The sequence below is a fragment of the Phocoena phocoena genome, chromosome 8 (genome assembly GCF_963924675.1).
Source record: "Phocoena phocoena chromosome 8, mPhoPho1.1, whole genome shotgun sequence".
Taxonomy (NCBI): domain Eukaryota; kingdom Metazoa; phylum Chordata; class Mammalia; order Artiodactyla; family Phocoenidae; genus Phocoena; species Phocoena phocoena.
In genome coordinates this window covers 19203669-19211967 of record NC_089226.1, presented here as the reverse complement: position 1 = coordinate 19211967, position 8299 = coordinate 19203669, and the positions used below count along the sequence as shown (strand labels likewise).

Sequence of the window (8299 nt, the reverse complement as noted above, 5' to 3'; positions counted from 1 at the left end):
ATAAAACAATTTTAAAACCTCTAAAGATATACTGAGAAAAAACAGGCTTTAAAAAAAACCCACGTTTGGGCTTCCCTGGTGGCGCAGTGGTTGAGAGTCCGCCTGCGATGCAGGGGACATGGGTTCGTGCCCCGGTCCAGGAAGATCCCACATGCCGCGGAGTGGCTGGGCCCGTGAGCCATGACCGCTGAGCCTGTGCGTCCAGAGCCTGTGCTCCGCGACGGGAGAGGCCACAACAGTGAGAGGCCCGCGTGCCGCAAAAAAAATAAATAAATAAAAAAAATAAAGAAAAAAAAACCCACGTTTGTCGTTAAGCAGAAAGAGACATCTTTAGATAAACATAAGAAAAGCCATAAGTTGCACATTGCAGATGGTTCTAGCTATCCAGGCAACAGGCAAAGAGCAAGCACTTGAGGTCTTCTCCCATTTTCGTTCATTCTTATTGCTGGAACTTCATACTCATTTCCTCTCCTCGGATGACTAAATCTGGTAACGGTAGAGATGGTAAGCCCCATTTACTCAGCCATGGCCTGTTCGGCCTCAGAAGCAGTCAAACTCTCAGTGGCTTTTGTCTCTTTGCCACCTTGTGGTAGTGGGTTTTCTGGGCGTCTTCTGTGGAATAGACGTTGAGGTGTCTGCTGACCTGGGGTCTCCTCTTCTTGATTTCCTTTATCTTCTTCATTGCTATCCTCTGTAGGCTGTCTTCTGCGAGAAGAGCCCCTGCAGAATCACCGTCAATAACCTGATACATGTTCTGTCTCACGGGTCTACCTTGTTCTCCTACACTCTAGTTCTCAGCACCCTCCTCCCTTCTCCCTGCACAGGACTACTGTGTGGGGTGCCCATAGGGTCTCTGTAAGGTGCCTGCGGTAGGGATGGTGCTGCTGGGCCCGGCCTTCAGGAGCCCTCTTTAATCCCTTTCTTTCCACTCTCACTCTTCTGAAAATTCTGCTGGTAATCTTGTGGTGGACCCCTACCACACGTGTAGGGTCTATAAGCACTGTTTGTGCTCTGCTACTGCCTTGCCCTGGAGCTCCACCAGAACCTGTAACATCTGCTGCTTCTGCATCCTCTTCCCCTTCAACAACATCAAACTCCAGTCTCTCCACATCTTACACTGCAAAGGTAGTTCCTGGGATTTCCTTTCTGGCATTCTGGTGTGCGAAAACATCGTCCTGCTGATGAAACCATATCTGTTTCTTATATTGAGCTTTATTTACTTTTCCCAAAACCCTCATTGTGATGACTTTCTTGGCGCCTCCTAGATGAGGCTGCTGGGGCCACTGCTCCCTTCACCCACTGCTCCAGGTGTGGGGTTTGGTATGGGCGTCACTGAGGGCCAGACTGTGCGGTGCTGGGTCTCGCCTGGCTGCTCCTGGGTGTGGTGGTGGTGACCGGGTCCAGCTGTAGCAGCTGTGGCTCCTCCAGAGTGTGACAGTAACTAAGATGGTGGTGGCAGTGATGCAGCTCAGGACTCTCTGAACAGGACATCCTTCCTGATGTGGTAGAGAAAAGCTATAAAGTGGCAGAAAAGAAAATGATGCCTGATATAACAATTGCAGTCTGACACTGTAGTAGAGATCCTCCCAGTGCATTAAGGTAAGAAAAATAAATGCAAGGTACAAAGATCATAAATGAAGAAATAAGACCGCCACGGTTCACTGGTGAAATTATTGTGTACCTACAAAATCTGGAAAAATCTACAATTAAACTATTAGCATTAATAAGAAACTTTAGGGCTTCCCTGGTGACGCATTGGTTGAGAATCTGCCTGCCAATACAGGGGACACGGGTTCGAGCCCTGGTCTGGGAAGATCACACATGCCACGGAGCAACTGGGCCCGTGAGCCACAACTACTGAGCCTGCGCATCTGGAGCCTGTGCTCTGCAACAAGAGAGGCCGCGATAGTGAGAGGCCCGCGCACCGCAATGAAGAGTGGCCCCTGCTTGCCACAACTAGAGAAAGCCCTCGCACAGAAACGAAGACCCAACACAGCCAAAAATTAATTAATTAATTTAAAAAATAAGAAACTTTACTACATTAGCTGGGTACAAAGCTAATATTTTTTTAAACAATGATATTCTTGGGTATCAGCCACTAAGAGAAAATTTGTGAAAGATCCTTTCTATTACAGCATCAAAAACTATCAAGTACCTAGGAATCCTGCTATCTTCCATCAAACCAGATGTTAAAGGGTTTTGCAAAAATGTAAAACAATGTCAGCAATCTCTGTGCATAGAATCTTTGAATAAACTTTGGGAGAATTAACATCTTTACAAGATTGAGCGTTCTAATGAATGTGGTATATTTCTCCATCTATTTAAGTCTTATTCAATGCCCTTCTATGAAGTTACAGAGTTTTCCTTGTAGAAGTTCTGCCCTTCTTAAATATTTCCTATATACTTGATATTTTTTCAATGCTACACAGAATATTAAAAAGATATTTACTCAAGAATCAAGGTTTAATACAATTAGTAATTTTTCCTACTTATACAGGGCATTCTTAAAGGGAACTGGCTTTTTTTTTCAACTGGTACCTTGTGGTGAATAATACGATGACTACTAGTGCAGTAGCGTCACTACCTTGATTCACGTTAAGTAGTTTTACCACCATTGCTTTTGTACTATCGGTGCAAATGTAAACTCAGTGAGAAAAAGCAAATCACGTCTTATAAAAAGTTTTGACTTCATGAACCCCTGAAAAGGCCTTAGAGCACCCTAGGAGTAGCAGACTGCCCTGCTGTAGAAAAATGCCTGCTCATCCGCACCAGGAAACACCTATAGGAATATTTGCAGAGAATTGTTTACAGTGGCCCCAAATTGGAAATAACCCCAAAGTCTTTCAACTGTATAATGAATAAATTATACTCATCAATAGAATACTATATAGCGTTGAAAATGAAATAGCTACAGCTACCTGAAACAGTATGCAATGATACCATGCCCAAGGCAGCTAAACTGGTGGCATCTGGAGGGCACATTAGAGATCTCAGAGGTTGTGAGGAGAGAGAGTGGCCTTTATTATCCTTAGATCCAAGCAAGAGCCAAGGTTCCAGAGGAATAGATTTTCATTTCCTCAGGCCTGGGAAGAAGTTGGGTATTTTTTTTTTTTTTTTTTAAACTTAGAACCACCTCTTTATTTTTTAAATTTGGTAACACTCTCAAGGCTTCCTGTAAGTCATTTTTGTTTGTTTGTTTTTGTTTTTTTGCGGTATGCGGGCCTCTCACTGTTGTGGCCTCTCCCGTCGCGGAGCACAGGCTCCGGACGCGCAGGCCCAGCGGCCATGGCTCACGGGCCCAGCCGCTCCGCGGCACGTGGGATCCTCCCGGACCGGGGCACGAACCCGTGCCCCCTGCATTGGCAGGCGGACTCTCAACCACTGCGCCACCAGGGAAGCCCCAGAAGTTGGGTATTTTTGTGGTTTTCGGAAAAGTGGGGGGAACTTAGCCAGCAGAAGGCTGTGAACTGCTTGAAGAGAGGCTTTTTTTAAATTAATTTTTATTGGAGTATAGTTGATTTACAATGTTGTGTTAGTTTCTGCTGTACAGCAAAGTGAATCAGTTATATGTATACATATATCCACTCTTTTTAAGATTCCTTTCCCATATAGGTCATTACAGAGTATTGAGTAGAGTTCCCTGTGCTATACAGTCGGTCCTTATTAGTTATCTATTTTATATTTGTAGTGCGTATATGTCAATCCCAATCTCCCTATTTATCCCAGATGTAGAAAACAAATTTATGGTTATCAAGGGAGAAAGGGAGATAAAGAGAGGCTTTAACTGCCTGCATTGTGCGATTCTAGAAAGGAGGATCTGCCTGATCCTGCTACTTCTAGTGGTCCAGGAAGGGAACAGCACAGGTGGAATTTCTCCAAGTACCTTCTGTTGGTAGACCTAAGAGCAGGGAAATATTCTTCTAGAAAATCAACAGAGGGGTGATAGTTGCCAGTCCAATCATCTCTTGTTCAGAAAAGCAAAAATCATTGTATGTTCCATCACCTGTCATTCTGACACCGCTAGAAGAAATGCAAACAACCTGCTGTATATGGGGCTGAAGGGATCACAAACCATAAAAAGGCAAAGCAAAATTACAAATCACTTAAGGGAACTCTGGAATCTTAAGGCGGGATGATTAAATAGGAGGTGTAGAGCAGTTGGTTCTCACTGAAGGAGGGCTGTTGGAAGAGCATATGAGGATATTAATTTTAAAAGGTGGTGAGGACTCTCAAAAAAGATGCAGTTTCAGCACCAAGGGACTTTCAGAAGCTGAAAACAAAACAAAACCTCTATATTTAACAGATAAAATAGGTAACTGAGAAACAAGATAGTTACAATTGAGAATCACATTGGAGATCTAGAAAATCAAGAGAAATGCCTCATAAAAGCAAGTCAAGGCACAAAACAAAATCAAAAAAGTAAAAGATAATCAAATTGGATAAAGATCCAAGAAACCTAATAAGCAAAGAATAGGATGTCTGGATGGAAAGAAGGGGAACAAATGGAAAACACTGTTTCTCCTGAGTTCCAGATAGACTTGAAATTGAAGATTGAAATGACATTTAAAAAAAACTAAGTGAGAACTGATGAAAATAAACACACACCTAGAAATATCCTAGTGAAATTCCTAAATTATGATATTGAATCTTCTCAAAGGGTAAAGACAAAAATATTGAAAGCTGTCAAACAGAAAACAGGGGGAAGGGAGAAGAAGGGAACACACACGAAAGAGGATCAGACTAACCTTGGATTTCTCATCGGCAACGCTGCAATTAGAAGACAGCAGAATTATATCAATAGCTATATTATAGACCACTAGGGCTCATCTTGGGAGAAAGGCTGTGCAAGATTATGACAATAATGAGAACAGAATTTTGGTGTAATAGAAGTGATCAGTGTAATTCTGACTGTTAGGAATGGGAAGGTAATCAACAAGATAATCAGAAAGCATAATAAAACATCACAGTTAATGAGACGAAAAGAGAATAAGCAGAAATTAAACCAAGGAAAATATAGTGGATATCTCTTTTTTAATTGAAGTACAGTTGATTTACAATATTATGCTTGTTTCAGGTGTACAACACAGTGATTCAATATTTTTATAGATTATACTCCATTTAAAATTATAAAATATTGGTTATATTCCATGCGCTATACAATATATCCTGTAGCTTATTTATTTTATGCATAGTAGTTTGTATCTCTTTATGCGCTACCCCTATCTTGGTCCGCCTCCCTTCCCTCTCCCCACTGGTAGCCACTAGCTTGTTCTCTATATCCGTGAGTCTGTTTTTGTTTTATTATATTCATTATTTGATTATTTTTTAGATTCTATATATAGGTGACACCATACAGTATTTGTCTTTCTCTGTCTGACTTACTTCAGTAAGCATATACCTTCCAGGTCCATCAGTGCTGTTGCAAATGGCAAATTTTCTTTTTTTTGTGGCTGAGTAATATTCCATTAGATAGATAGATAGATATACAGATCTAGATCTAGATCTAGATCTATCACATCTTCTTTATCCATTCCTTCAGTTGCTTCCATATCTTGGCTATTGTAAATAATGCTGCTATGAACATTGGGGTACATGTATCTTTTCGAATTAGTGTTTTTATTTTCTTCAGATAGGTACCCAGGAGTGGACTTTCTGGATCATATGGTAGTTCTATTTTAGTTTTTTGAGGAATCTCAATACTGTTTTCCATGGTAGCTGAACCAATTTACATACCCAGTCATAGTGTACTAGGGTCCCCTTTTCTCCCCATCCTCATCAACATTTGTTACTTGTGGTCTTTTTAAAGATAGCTATTCTGACAGGTGTGAGGTGATATATTATTGTGGTTTGGATTTGCATGTGCCTGATGATTAGCAAAGTTGAGTATCTTTTCATCTGCCTGTTTGGCCATCTATATGTCTTCTTTGGAAAAATATCTATTCAGGTCTTCTCATACAGACTGTGTGTTTTGGAAACAAATTTTTTTTTTTTTACTTAGTATTGATTAACTCGATGTTGATATGTTACACTTAAGCTAAAAAAACAAATTCTACTTATTCTTAGACAAAATTATTCTTCTCTATAGACTTTCTCCATAGACTTCTGTATACACTATCCTATATAAAATTGAAAAAGAAGGTTATCTTGAACTCAAGGTGGTAATAACTTTTCTCAGTATATTTTCATCGGTTGCTTTCCATCTTAATTTAGATTGATATTGATTCAAGAAGATTTTATTTAGAAACATTTTCAAAGATGATGATTAATCCATATGTTTTCACTTTCTTTTTTTTTTAAGTTTTCAATAGGATTTTTTTAACATCTTTATTGGAGTATAATTGCTTTACAATGGTGTGTTAGTTTCTGCTTTATAACAAAGTGAATCAGTTATACATATACATATGTTCTCATATCTCTTCCCTCTTGCGTCTCCCTCCCTCCCACCCTCCCTATCCCACCCTCCCTATCCCACCCCTCTAGGTGGTCACAAAGCCCCGAGCTGATCTCCCTGTGCTATGCGGCTGCTTCCCACTAGCTATCTATTTTACGTTTGGTAGTGTATATATATCCATGCCACTCTCTCACTTTGTCCCAGCTTACCCTTCCCCCTCCTCATATCCTCAAGTCCACTCTCTAGTAGGTCTGTGTCTTTATTCCCGTCTTGCCCCTAGGTTCTTCATGACCTTTTCTTTTCTTTCTTTCTTAGATTCCATATATATGTGTTAGCATACGGTATTTGTTTTTCTCTTTCTGACTTACTTCACTCTGTATGACAGACTCTAGGTCCATCCACCTCACTACAAATAACTCAATTTCGTTTCTTTATATGGCTGAGTAATATTCCATTGTATATATATATGTCACATCTTCTTTATCCACTCATCTGTCGATGGACAATTTCTTACTGCCTTTAGAATTCTTTATTTATCTTTAACTTCTGCCATTTTAATTACGATATGTCTTGGGTTCATCTTGTTTGGAACTCTCTGTGGTTCCTGTATCTGGATATCTGTTTCCTTCCTCAGATTCAGGAACTTTTCAGCCATAATTTCATCGAATACATTTTCAACCCCTTTCTCTCTCTCTTTTCCTTCTGAGACACCTATAATGCAAATGTGAGTACATTTAGTGTTCCAGAGATTCCTTAACCTATTCTCATTCTCTTCATTTGTTTTTCTTTTTGCTGCTCTGCTGGGTGACTTCCATTATTCTAACTTCCAGATCACTTATGCATTCTTCTGTATCTCCAGTCTGCTGTTTATTTCCTCCTGGTGTGTTTTTCATTTCAGGTATTGTATTTTTCAGCTCTGACTCATTCTTTTTCATATTTTCTAGTTCCCTGTTAAAATTATCACTGTGTTCATCTATTCTTTTCCTTAGTTCAGTTAGCATTCTTATTAATAATGCTTTGAAATCTTTATCTGGTAAATTATTTATCTCTGTTTCATTAGTTGTTTTACCAGGGTCTTTTTCTTGTTCTCTCGTTTGGAACAAATTCCTCTGTGTTCTCATTTTGCTTAACTTTCTCTGTCTCTTTTAAATTAGGTGAAACCATTATCTCTCCTTGTCTTGAAGGGGTGTCCTTATGTGGGAGCATCCCTATGTGGTCTATATGTGCACAGTGGCTTTAGTGGGAGAGCTGGATCTGAAGTGACCAAAGGTCGCAACTTCACCCAGGGTGTGCTGGCAGTTATCACTTTGTTGGGAGGTGTGGCTGGAGATGGAGGGGCTAGAGTCAGAGTCAAGTGTGAGCCAGAGCGTCTCCCTAGTGTGGAGCTGTGCTGAAGCCACAGGTGCTTGAGTGGGTGCTCTGAGTGGGCTGGGACTCATGCTGGGGCAGTTATGAGAAATTGGCCAGATCCCTGAGCTGTTTCAGTCTCCTTCCTCCACCTCATCCCCAGAAGTAAGCAAGTATGTGTGCACTCTTCACAAGCAGAGTGTAGGTTTCCTACAGCGCCTCCTGTAAGTCCCTGGTTTGCAAACAAGCCAAAGGGACTTACCTTCCTGGTGTCAGACCTGAGCGCTGGGGTGCCCATTATGTGCTTCAAACAACTCACTCATTAGGGAAAATCTCTCAGCCCATGTAATCCCCCTCCTTCCACTGTGGACACAGGTCCTGACCTGAGATATATATATATGATAGATAGATAGATAGATAGATAAACAGAATTAATATGCATATTAGTTCACACAATTATGGAGGCTGGGAAGTCCCACGATCTGTCATCTGCAAGCTGGAGACCCAGGAAAGCCAGTGCTAAAATTCAGTCCAAGTTTGAAGGTCTGAGAACCAGGGGAA

The 8299-nt window shown here is 40.9% G+C and overlaps 1 pseudogene; it reads right to left on the bottom strand.

Moving 5' to 3' along the window:
• Window positions 1-515: 515 nt before the first annotated feature.
• LOC136126864 (Y-box-binding protein 1 pseudogene) lies at window positions 516-1238 on the bottom strand (annotated as a pseudogene).
• Between the last annotated feature and the right edge of the window lie 7061 nt (window positions 1239-8299).